The sequence below is a fragment of the Mauremys mutica genome, chromosome 26 (genome assembly GCF_020497125.1).
Source record: "Mauremys mutica isolate MM-2020 ecotype Southern chromosome 26, ASM2049712v1, whole genome shotgun sequence".
In the NCBI taxonomy this organism is placed as follows: Eukaryota; Metazoa; Chordata; order Testudines; family Geoemydidae; genus Mauremys; species Mauremys mutica.
In genome coordinates, this window is record NC_059097.1 from 6,601,479 (window position 1) to 6,613,802 (window position 12,324).

General features: G+C 50.2%; 2 long non-coding RNA genes across 2 annotated transcripts; both read right to left on the reverse strand.

Annotated features, from left to right (window-relative positions):
• Positions 1 to 217: 217 nt before the first annotated feature.
• Positions 218 to 3,704, reverse strand: LOC123356744. The gene is made up of 4 exons (XR_006575440.1): positions 3,454 to 3,704; positions 3,172 to 3,223; positions 2,390 to 2,758; positions 218 to 1,461 (listed from the first exon to the last, which is right to left on the reverse strand). It is a non-coding gene; the product is annotated as an uncharacterized LOC123356744 (long non-coding RNA).
• A 387-nt stretch (positions 3,705 to 4,091) lies between these two features.
• On the reverse strand, positions 4,092 to 4,993 carry LOC123356728. The gene is made up of 3 exons (XR_006575435.1): positions 4,793 to 4,993; positions 4,400 to 4,491; positions 4,092 to 4,222 (listed from the first exon to the last, which is right to left on the reverse strand). It is a non-coding gene; the product is annotated as an uncharacterized LOC123356728 (long non-coding RNA).
• Between the last annotated feature and the right edge of the window lie 7,331 nt (positions 4,994 to 12,324).

Genomic DNA, 12,324 nt, shown 5'->3' on the forward strand with positions numbered 1-12,324 from the left:
AGTGTAGACCAGGCCTCAGAGGAACAGTGACACCATGTGGCCACGCAGGGTAATGCACAGAGCTTTTCCTGCATGGAGCTACAGTGACACCATCTGGCCATGCAGGGTAATGCACAGAGCAGTTCCTGGAGCAAAGTGGGCAGTGAGCAGAGCAATCACCAAAACAGACACTTATCTCATTGAGAGTGGTGGCTGCTCCACTCCCAGCTGGACGGCTCTTACCTGGCATCAGTAATGCTTGCTATCTCATCGCTCTCACTCGCTTTCCATTGCAGGAGAGGAGCGGACGCTGACCCTCCACTTCTTTTCTATTGGTACTAACCCAGCACAAAGGGGGGAAACAAACAGGTTAGCATCTCAGTCTGCAACGTTACATAGGTTCTTCTCCCATTTTCCACACCCCAGACCTCCACCCATAACCCTTTTTCCATTACACCTTCAGGACCACAACTAGAAAGAAGCCTGTTGCAACTACACGCAAAACAGCCACTCTGAACAGGAGACTTGTGCCTTTCCCTCATCTGAATCCCACAGAGCCACATACCCTACGAAGAACAAAACTGGAGTGACAACAGAGGAGGAATTCCAAGCTCTAACCGCTTACTCACACCCCGTTATGTGGAAGGTAGAAAGTTGAGGCCTGTTAATCTCTGCTTAGAAGGATGTCCCGGCTGCTCAGGTCCATGTCTGCCAATTTCTCCTCTGGCTGCTGCTCCTGGATGATCCCTCTGCAAATGCAGCAAGTAACCCAAGCAAAAGCCATCACGACACAAAATTCAATTGGTGCACGAAATCTTGCCCTCATCCCTGCCTCCCTCTCCCATCACATCTGCTTCAGCTGCACTAGAGCAGAGACTCAATCAACACCCACAGTCACCGTTGCACTCTAGTGCCCACTACCCTGCATGATTTCGGTCCCTTCCTACTTGTTCATAGCTCCCGAGACCAAGCCTGTGGGGATGCACACCTACCACACCTGTCCATGTCCTAAAAAAGGAGACAGCACAAGGAAAAAGCAAGGACAGAGAGAGAGTGACAGACAGAGTGTGTGTTGGCCAACACATTAGAAGAGAGACAGAAAAACGTGGGAGGAAGTCAAGAAACTCACTAGCTGGAGTCATCCCCCTGGGTCCAACCCTCTGCTGCGTAGGACACACTGCTTGTGGACGGAGAAATGACCAGCCTCTGAAAACGGGAACCTTGTCTCCCTCGTAACCACAGCTAGTCAGGAATCTTTTCCTACAAACCGAGCCACATTTAATGACCAGTCCAACCCTGGAGGCAGGTGTGCCGTTACCAGAGTCTTCAGCAAACTAGACACTTATCTCACTGGTGGTGATGGCTGCTCCGCTCCCAGCTCGATGGCATCGCCATAGCCTGGCATCAACAACGCTCGCTGTCTCACGGCTCTTGTGTGCTTTCCATCTCACAACGGGGACCTTGACTTCTCTCTCTGTGGTACTAAGCACAACACAAGAGGGAAAAACAAAGGTTATCATCGGAATCTGCTGTGTTGTGTAGGTTCTTCTTCTCTCATCTCCCATTACACCTTTATAGATACAATTAAAAAGCACACAACGCACACTTGACATGTGGAGCTCCTTGCCAGAGAATGCTGTGAAAGCCAAGACTATAACAGGGTTCAAAAAATAACTAGGTAAATTCATGGAGGACACGTGCATCAATGGCTATTGCTGAGGATGGGCAGGGATGGTGCCCTTAACCTCTGTTTGCCAGAAGCTGGGAATGGGCGACACAGGATGGATCACTTCTTGATTCCCTGTTCTGTTCATTCCCTCTGAAGCACCTGGCGTTAGCCAGTCAGAACACAGGATACTGGGGTACATGGACCCTTGGTCTGCATAACATTTTGAATGTAAGAATGGCAGTGCTTGGTCAGTCTATTGCACCTGCACCCAATAGAGCAGGGGTCCCCAACCTTTTAGTGTGGCGGGCACCAGACAACTAGCCACCGAAGAGCTTGGTCACCAAACAAGCAGCCGCTGAGAACCAGCTTCATCATTGCCGAGAACCAGGGTCATTGAGAGGCGCAGCCGCCAAAAATCAGCAACATTTCGGCGGCAACGCTTCTTGATGACGCTGGTTCCAGGTGGTATTTCGGCCGCTGCTTGTTTGGCAATTAGTAGGCAGGTGCACATAGCTGTCTCGGCAGGCATCATGGCACCCACAGGCACCGCATTGGGGACTCCTGCAATAGAGTCACACTAAAGGAGACTATTGTCTCTTCTCCTCATCATAATCCCACAGCTACTCCCACAATAGTGAAATTCTCCTCCCACATCCAGAACAAGGAGGAAAACTTTTATGAGAAACCAAACCCACCTAAAGGGAAGCAGCCGCCTGTACTCAGCTTCTACCCTGCATTTACCTTAGGCTTCAGATGTGACGCTAAAAGTCGTGCAGTGTAGTTATGCAGAAGGCAGAAAGTGAGGACTGTTCATGTCTGCTTAGAACAATGTCCAAGCTGCTCAGATGCAGTTTCTCCTCCAGCTACGGCTCCAGAACAACAATTCTTCTGTAAGAACAGCTAAAAAAGCCAAGCATGAGCCGTCATTACACAGAGCTCTTGCCCTCATCCCTGCCTCCCTCTTCCATCCTACCTTCATCGGCCCCCCACGATGAGACCAAGTTAACAGTGACAGTCACCGCTCCACTCGCACCGACAGCCCTCCATGATTTTCGTCCCCTCCTACTACTCCCTGGCTCACGAGACATGCAATACACACGTGCCAGTGTTCTATAAAGGGAGACGGCACAAGAAGGGGGGCGAAGAGAGAGAGTGTGTTGGCCAACACACTAGAGTAGAGAGCGAGAGAGAAACATGGGAGGAAGTCAAGCAACTCATCACCTGGAGTCATCCTCCTCAATACAACCTTCTGCTGCGGGGGAGAAACTGTTCCTGACCAGAGAAGTGAGCCATCTCTGAAAATGGGACCTTTTCTCACTCGTAACCCACAGCTAGTGGGGAACCTTTTCCTACACACCCAGCCCTACATTACCGGGCTACCCAACTTGAACTCAGGCGGGGTGTGAGCAGAGCCCTCCCCAAACCAGACACTTATGTCACTGACAGTGGCCTCTACTCAGCTCCCAGATGGATGGCGCTTGTCTGGGATCAACAATGATCGCAGTCTCACAGCTCTCACTTACTTTTCACCATGTCACGGCAGTAGACTGACTCTTGACTTCTTTTCCCTTGGTACTAAACCCAGCACATAGAGAAAAAACCCAAAAAATTAGCATCACCATCTGCAATGTGTTGTAGTCTTTTCATTTCACTTCTCCCATATCCCACGGCTCCGCTCGCAACCCGTCTCCCATTACTACTATAGAACTGCAACTAGAAGGGAGCCATTGTAACGGCACGCAAAATAGTCACTTAGTTCAGGAGATTCTTGTCCCTTCCCCAGCCTTAATACCAGAGCCTCTTACCCAGTCAGAAACATGAGAATTATTCACATCTCTTTAGAAGGATGCCCAAGCTGCTCAGATCCACTTCTGATATAGTCTCATCCAGCTAAGTCTCCTAGACAATTCCTCTGCAAACTAATGAAGCCAAACAAGAACTATCACTACACACAGCACTATTGGTGCTTGGAATCTTGCACTCATCCCTTCCTCCCTCTTCCATCCCATCTACATCGGCCCCACTCGATGAACAGAGACCAAGTTAACACCAACTGTCATTGCTCCACTTTAGCATCCACAGCCCCACATGACTTTCGTCCCCTCCTACTACTCCAGGGCTCCCAAGACCTAACCTGTGGCGATGCACACCTAGCATGCCTGCCCATGTCCTACAAAGGCAGATAGTGCAAGGACAGAGAACGGGTGTGTGTTGGCCAATATAGTAGGGAACAGAGAGAGAGAGAGACAGACAGACAGACATGGGAGGAAGGCACGCAACTCTCCACCTGCAGTCATCCTCCTGGATCTAACCTTCTGCTGCAGAGGACACAGCGCTACTGGCCAGAGAACTGAGCAGCCCCTGAAAATAGGTATCCTGTCTCCCTCATAAGCACAGCTACTCAAAAAACAGAGCAATCACCAAGACAGACACTTATCTCATTGAGAGTCATGTCTGTTCTGCCAGTTGCACGGCTTGTTCGTGGCAGCAATAATTCTCATGGTCCCATTGCTCTCGCTTGATTTCCATCGCATGAGGGCAGTAGACTGATGTGAGCTCTCTTTTCCCTTGGTACTAAATCCAGCAGAAGGGGAAAAAACAAACAAGTTACCATCTCTGTTGGCAACGTTGGGGAGGCTCTTCTTTCTACCTCTCCCACACAGTGGTGATCTGCCCTGAACCCTCCTCCCATCGCACCTTTAGCATTACAATCAAAAAGCATCCCTTGAAACAATGCCTGAAATACTCAACTCTGCACAGCAGAATCTGGCCAGACGCATCAAATCTTATGAAAGGAGGAGAGCGGACTCTGACTCTCCACTTCTTCTCCATTGGTACTGAACCTAGCACAAGGGGGAAAACAAATCCGTTACCATCTCAGTCTGCAACATGCATAGGTTCTTCTTGCATCTACCACACCTCACGGCTCCACCCTCAACCGTTCCTCCCATTACAGCTTTAGCACCGCAACTAAAAAGCAGCCTGTTGCACCTACATCCAAAATACTCACTCTGCACAGGAGACTTGTGCCTTTCCCTAGTCTGAATCCCACAGAGCACCGTGTTCAACTAGGAAGTTCACAGTCTCTGAACAAAACCGAAGCGAGTAGAGATGAGGAATTCCAAACACTGACCCCTTACTCACAGCCAGTTATGCAGGAGGCAGAAAGCTGAGGACTGTTCATGTCTGCTTAGGATGTCCAGACTGCTCAGGTTCCCTTCTGCAACTTTCTCCTCTGGCTGGGGCTCCTGGACAGCTCCTCTGGAAGCGCAGCTGCAAAAGCCAAGCATGAGCCATCACTACACAAAGTTCTATTGGTGGTTGAAATCTTGCCCTCATCCCTGCCTCCCTCTCCCATCCCATCCACATCGGTGCCACTCGATGAATAGAGACCAAGTTAACACCGACAGTCACCACTCCACTCTCGCACCCACTGCCCCGCGTGAGTTTTGTCCCCTCCTACTTCTTCCTAGCGCCCGAGACACAGCCTGTGGGGATGCAAAGAAGCATGCCTACCCATGTCCTATGAAGGGAGACAACACAAGGAGAGGAGAGGAGAGAGAGACAGAGAATTGGCCAACACACTAGAATACAGAGAAAGAGAGAGAAAAACCATGGGAGGAAGGCAAGAAACTCATCAGCTGGAGTCATCCCCCTGGATCCAATGTTCTGCTGCAGAGGACACACACTCCTAGCCACAGATATAACCAGCCCCTGAAAAGCTTGTCTCCCTAGTCAGGACTCTTTTCCAACAAACCGAGCCCCAGCTAACGTTAATTCCCGGCCTAGAGGCACGTAGACAGTTACCAGAGTCCTTCCCAAACCAGACCTTATCTCACTGACGGTGACGGCTGCTCCACTCCCCGCTCGACATCATCTGCATAGCCTGGCATCAACAATGCTCACTGTCTCATGGTTCTTGTGCACTTTCCATCTCACAACGGGGGTGGGCTCTTACCCTTCACTTCTTTCTCGTTGCTACAAAGCACAACCAGGAGGGAAAATCAAACGTTATCATCGGAATCTGCAGTGTTGTGTAGGCTCTTCTTCTCTCATCTCCCATTACACCTTTACAGGTACAATTAAAAGCACACAACGCACACTCAACCTGTGGAACTCCTCGCCAGAGAATTATGTGAAGGTCAAGCTTAATGGAGTTCAAAAAATAACTAGAGAAGTTCATGGAGATCCATCAGCTATTTGTCAAGATGGGCAGGGGTGGTGCCTTTATCCTCTGTTTGCCAGGAGCTGGGAATGAGTGACAGCAGATGGATCACTTGGTTATTGCCTGTTCTGTTTGTTCCCTCTGGGGCACCTGGCATTAGCCACTGTCTGAAGAAAGTAGCCCATTGCACCTACATCCAAGAGAGACTCACTGTGCAGAGGAGACTATTGTCCCTTCCCCTGGTCATAATGCCACAGAGCCCCATGCCCAACAAGGAGGCTCACAACCTCTGAAGAAATCTAGAGTGGTACGGATGAGGAATAGAGTGCCGTAATTGTTCACTCACAGCCAGTCATGGAGAAGAGAGAACGTAAGAATGGCCATAGTGGGTCAGACCAAAGGTCCATCCAGCCCAGTATCCTGCCTACTGACAGTTACCAATGCCAGCTGCCCCAGAGGGAGTGAACCTAACAAGTATATGATCAAGTGATCTCTCTCCTGCCATCCATTCCACCCTCTGACAAACAGAGGCTAGGGACACCATTCCTTACCCATCCTGGCTAATGGACTTAGCATTTAAAAGAGAACTGGATCAATTCATGCAGGTTGTTAGTCCTAGCCTTCACAACCTCCTCAGGCAAGGAGTTCCACAGGTTGACTGTGCGCTGCGTGAAGAAGAACTTCCTTGTATTTATTTTCAACCAGTTGCCCATTAATTTCATTTGGTGGCCCCTAGTTCTTATATTATGGGAACAAAGTAAATAAATTTTTCCTAATTCACTTTCTCCACACCACTAGTGATTTTATATACTTTTATCATATCCCCCCTTAATCTCCTCTTTTCCAAGATGAAAAGTCCTAGCCTCTTTCAGCTCTCTTCATATGGGCAATGTTCCAAACTCCTAATCATTTGAGTTGTCCATCTCTGAACTTTTTCTAGTACCAGTATATCTTTTTTTTTAGATGAGGAGATCACATCTGTACAAAGTATTCGAGATGTGGGTGGGCCATGGATTTATATAAGGGCAATAAGATATTCTCTGCCTTATTCTCTATCACTTTTTTAATGATTCCAAACATCCTGTCTGCTTTTTTAACTGCCGCTGCACACTGCGTGGACATCTTCAGAAAACTATCCATGATGACTCCAATATGTCTTTCCTGATAAGCTGTAGTTAAATTAGCCCCCATCATATTGTGGGTATAGTTGGGGATATTTTTTCCAATACGCATTACTTTACATTTATCCCCATTACATTTCATTTGCCATTTTGCTGACCAAACACTTAAACCCAAAGAAGACTGTGAAGAACTTCAAAAACATCTCACAAACTATCTTGAGCAGTTTAGTATCATCTGCAATCTTTGCCACCTCACCTTTCTCCAGATTATTTATGAATAAATTGAATAGGAGTGGTCCTAGGATTGACCCTTGGGGAACACAACTAGTTACTCCTCTCCATTCTGAAAATTTACCATTTATTCCTACCTTTTGTTCCCTCTCTTTCATCCAGTTCTTAATCCGTGAAAGGATCTTCCCTCTTTTCCAATGGCTATTTTATTTACCTAAGGTCCTTCACTAAAGGCTCTTATCAAAGGCTTTCTGGAAATCTAAGTACACTATGTCCCAAAATAGTCACTTTGTTCAGGAGTCTCTTGTCCCTTCCCCGGCCTTAATCCCAGAGCCTCGTACCAAACGAGGAAGCACACTGCCTGTGAAGAAAACTACAGTGAATACAAGTGAGGAATTGAAAGCACTCACCTCTTACTCACAGCCCAGTTATGCAGAAGGAAGAAATCTGAGGACTATTCAAGTCTCCTTAGAAGGATGTCCAGGCTGCTTAGGTCCAGTTCTGCATATTCTCGTCCGGCGAGGGCTCCTGGATGATTCCTCTGCAAACTAATAAAGGCAAGCAAGTACCATCACTACACCGAGCTCTATTGGTGCATTTAATCTTGCCCTCATCCCCGCCTCCCTCTCTCATCCCATCTACATCACCCCACAAGGGCAGAGACTCAGTCAACACCCACAGTCACTGCTGCACTCTAGTGCCCACTGCCCTGTACTATTTCGGTCCCCTACTTGTTCACAGCTAACAAGACCTAGCCTGTGGGGATGCACACCTACCACACCTGCCCATGTCATGTGAAGGGATACAGTACAAGGTGAGGCAAGGACAGATAGAGAGAGAGAGAGACAGAGAGACAGAGACAGTGTGTGTGTTGGCCAACACATTAGAGGAGAGAGAGAGAAAACGGTGGGATAGAATCAAGAAACTCAGCAACTGGAGTCATCCTACTGGATCTAATATGCTGAGGAGGACACACCAGTCCTGGCTAAAGACATGAGCAGCCCCTGAAAATGGGGACCTTGTCTCCCTCAAAACCACAGCTAGTCAGGAACCTTTTCTTACCAACCCTGCCCCAGCCGATGGTGCGTCTCTACCTGGAGTCAGACGGAGCGTGAGCAGAACCCTCAACAAAACAGAAACTTATCTCAGTGTCGGTGGCGTCAGCTTGGCTCCCAAATGGACTGCTCTTGCCTGGCATGAACAATGCTCACAGGCTCGCTGCTCTCACTCACTTTCCATCGCATGAGGGCAATAGAATCTGACGTGTGACTTCATTTCCCTCGGCACTAAACGCAGCAGAGGGGAGAAGAACAAAGTAAATTAGCCTCTCTGTCTGCAGTGTTGAGTAGTCTTCATTTCACAGCTCACGTATCCCATGGCTCCGCCCTCAACTACTTCACACCTGCAACTAGAAGGGACCCATTGTAACTGCACCCAAAATAGTCACTTTGCTCAGTAGACTCTTGTCCCTTCCCCAGCCTTAATCCCAAAGAGCCTCGTACCCAACTGTGACCAAGTGGGAATGTTCGCAATGTTTTCTCTGAATACTGTGTGGGTGCCTCAGTTTCCCCTACGCCTTTATTAAATATCTAGGTGTGGGGGATCAGGGTGTATGATTTTTGCAGAGCCTTAGAGGGCCCCTGTGATACTGTCTGCATAGAGAATGGCCGGCACTCTCTCCTGGCAACTAACAGCCTGGGCCCCTCCTCTGTTCTCTGACACCTTCAGTTGGCCCCTTTGCAAAGAGATCCGGTGACCTCCTGGCCCGGGAAAGAGACAAAGGCCAGAGAGGAGGGGCTGGAGAGTCTCCGATTTGAGCTGGCTGGGAAAATGGAGGGGAGCCCAGACGGGGCTCTGGCCTCCCTGGGGCCCCCCAAGATGGACCTACCTGAAAGGGTCCTGTGATCTGTACTTGCAAGACCTGTCTTGGACTGTGTTCCTGTCATCTAAATAAGCCTTCTGTTTTACTGGCTGGCTGACAGTCATCATGAATCGCAGGAAGCCGGGGGTACAGGGCCTTGTCTCCCCCAAACTCCGTGACACCAACGAGGAAGCACACGGCCTGTGAAGAAAACTACAGCGAGTACAGATAAGGAATTGAAAGCACTGACCTCTTACTCACAGCCAGTAAAGCGGGAGGCAGCAAGCTGAGGACTGTTCATGTTTGCTTAGAAGGATGTTCAGGCTGAGCAGGTCCACCTCTGCCAGCTTCTTCTCCGTCGAGGGCTTCTGGACAATTCCTCTGGAAGAGCAGCTGGAAAAGCCATACATGAGCCATCACTACACACAGCTCTATTGGTGCTTGAAATCTTGCCCTCATCCCCGCCTCCCTCTTCCATCCCATCTACATCAGCCCCACTCGATGAACAGAGACCGAGTTAACACCGACAGTCACCACTCCGCTCCCGTGCCCATTACTCTGCATTATTTTAATCCCCTTCTACTTCTTCATGGCTCCTAATACATAGGCCGTGGGGATGCAATCCGAGCATGCCTGCCCGTGTGCTACGAAGGAAGACAGCACAAGGAAAGACAAGGACAGACAGACAGACAGACAGACAGAGAATGTTGGCCAACACAGTAGAAAAGAAAGAGAGAAACATGAGAGGATGGCAAGCAACTTTCCAACTGCAGTCATCCTCCCGGATCTAACTTCCGCTGCAGAGGACACACTGCTACTGGCCAGAGAACTGACCAGCCCCTGAAAATGGGGACCTTGTCTCCCTCATAATGACAGCTACTCAGGAACCTTTTCTTACAAACCCAGCCCCAGCTAACAGGATGTCCCTACCTGGAGGAGCAGAACCCTCAGCAAAAGAGATACTTATCTCAGTGATAGTCGCGGCTGTTCTGCTCCCAGATGGACGGCTGCCGCCTGGCACCAACAACGCTCACCGTCTCGTCACTCTCACTCATTTTCCATCACGAGGGCTGTAGACTCTCACACGTGAAGTCTTTTTCCTTCACACTAAAACCAGGGGATAAAACAAGTAAGTTACCAGCTCAGTCGGCAACATCTCGTAGGCTCTTCTTTTCGCCTCTCCTGCACAGCGGGGCTCCACCCTCAACCCTCTTCCCATTACACCTTTAGGACTACAAGTAGAAAGCACACCTTGCAACTACACCCAACAGAGTCTCTCTGCACAGCAGACTCTGGCCACTCCCCAGCCTTAATCCCACAGAGCCCCGTACCCAACAAGGAACCACATAGTCTGAAGAAAACTACAGTAAGTACAGATGAGGAATTGAAAGCACTGACGGCTTACTCATAGCCACTTAAGCGGGAGGCAGAAAGCTGATATCTATTCATGTCTCCTTAGAAGGCTGTCCAGGCTTCTCAGGTCCACTTCTGCCATATTCTCGACCAGTGAGGGCTCCTGGATGATTCCTCTGCAAACTAATAAAGCCAAGCAAGAACTATCACTACACAGAGCTCTATTGCGGTGTTTAATCTTACCCTCATCCCTGCATCCCTCTGCAGTCCCATCTACATCTGCCCCACTCGATGAACAGAGACTGAGTCAACGCCAACAGATACCGCTCTACTCCACTATCCACTACCCTGCAGGATTTTTGTCCCCTCCTACTTCTTCACAGCTCCCGATACACAGCTTTTGGGGCTGCACACCTAGCACGCCTGCCCGTGTCCTAGGAAGGGAGACAGCACAAGGAGAGGAAAGGAGAGAGAGAGTCCATGGGGCTGATCAATGGACAAGTTCAGTAGGAATTTGGGGTCCGTGCATCAGTGGCTTAGTTGTATGATATTTGGGGGTGGGGACTGCACTGTGAGGTAGAGGGGTTTAGGGTTCCCAAGCTGTACTGAGGGAATGTGGGATTCATAAGCTTTGGAGAGTAAGGGCAGGGTGGAGGGGGTTGAAAGGCCCCAGTGTGGCTGGGAAAGGTAACAGGAATTGGAGAGGGAAGCCTGGCTGGCTGTGGGTGGCATGGGGAAATGCGGTGCTGGGGAAGTGGGGCCCAGCAAAGGAGAAATAGGTTGGAGCCAACTGGGGTTGAGGTGTAGGGATTGGGTGTCATGGAGAATGTTGGGGTGCCCTGAGATGGGGAACAGATGGGGTGGATTGGAGGGCCACATGCAGGGGGCAGATTGGGGTCGGGTGAGCGGAGTGCTGGCAAGTCTGGGGATGGTGTCCCTAGCCTCTGTTCGTCAGAGGATGGAGATGGATGGCAGGAGAGAGATCACTTGATCATTGCCTGTTAGGTTCACTCCCTCAGGGGCACCTGGCATTGGCCACTGTCGGTAGACAGATACTGGGCTAGATGGACCTTTGGTCTGACCCGGTACGGCCTTTCTTATGTTCTTATGTTCTTATGATGCCGGAGCAGGTTGGAGGAGGTTGAATGGGTCCCGGTGGGGGGCAGGCTGGAATGCACTGAATGAGATGCTGGGTGCATTACCTCGAGTGGCCACCTGGTGTCACTAAGTATTTTCCTCCCAGAGCAAGAGTGAAACCGGGTGGCCAGTCCAGATAACTCACAAACCATTTCCCCTCATCAAGGGACAGTGACAATGAGGGGCCACTCGGGGTTAATGCACAAAATATTTCCCTCATGGAACAGCAGTGTCAGTGGGTGGCCTCGTGGGAGAATGCAGAGAGCATTTATCTCATGGAGCAAGACACACACCGGGTGGGCCAGGGCTGGCTCCAGACCCCAGCGCACCAAGCGTGTGCTTGGGGCGGCCTTCCGCGGGGGGCGCTCTGCCTGTCGCTGGGAGTGCAGCAGGCGACTTCGGTGGACCTCCCGCAGGCATGCCTGCGGATGCTCCACCAGAGCCGTGGGACCAGTGACTGCCAGTGCACCCCCCGCGGCATGCCGCCGTGCTTGGGGTGGCAAAATTGTTAGAGCTGCCCCTGGGGTGGGCACTCTGACTACTGGACAAAGCATTTCCTTCTTGGAGCAACTGTGCATCACCCTGCGTGGCCATACGTTGTCACTGTTGCTCCACGCAGAAACTGCTCTGTGCAATACCCTGCGTGGCCACACGGTGTCACTGTTGCTCCACGCAGGAAATGCTCTGTGAAATACCCTGCGGGGCCACACGATGTCATTGTTGTTCCATGCGCAAAATGCTCTGTGCAATACCCTGCGTGGCCACATGGTGTCACTGTAGCTCCACGCAGGAACTGCTCTGTGCAATA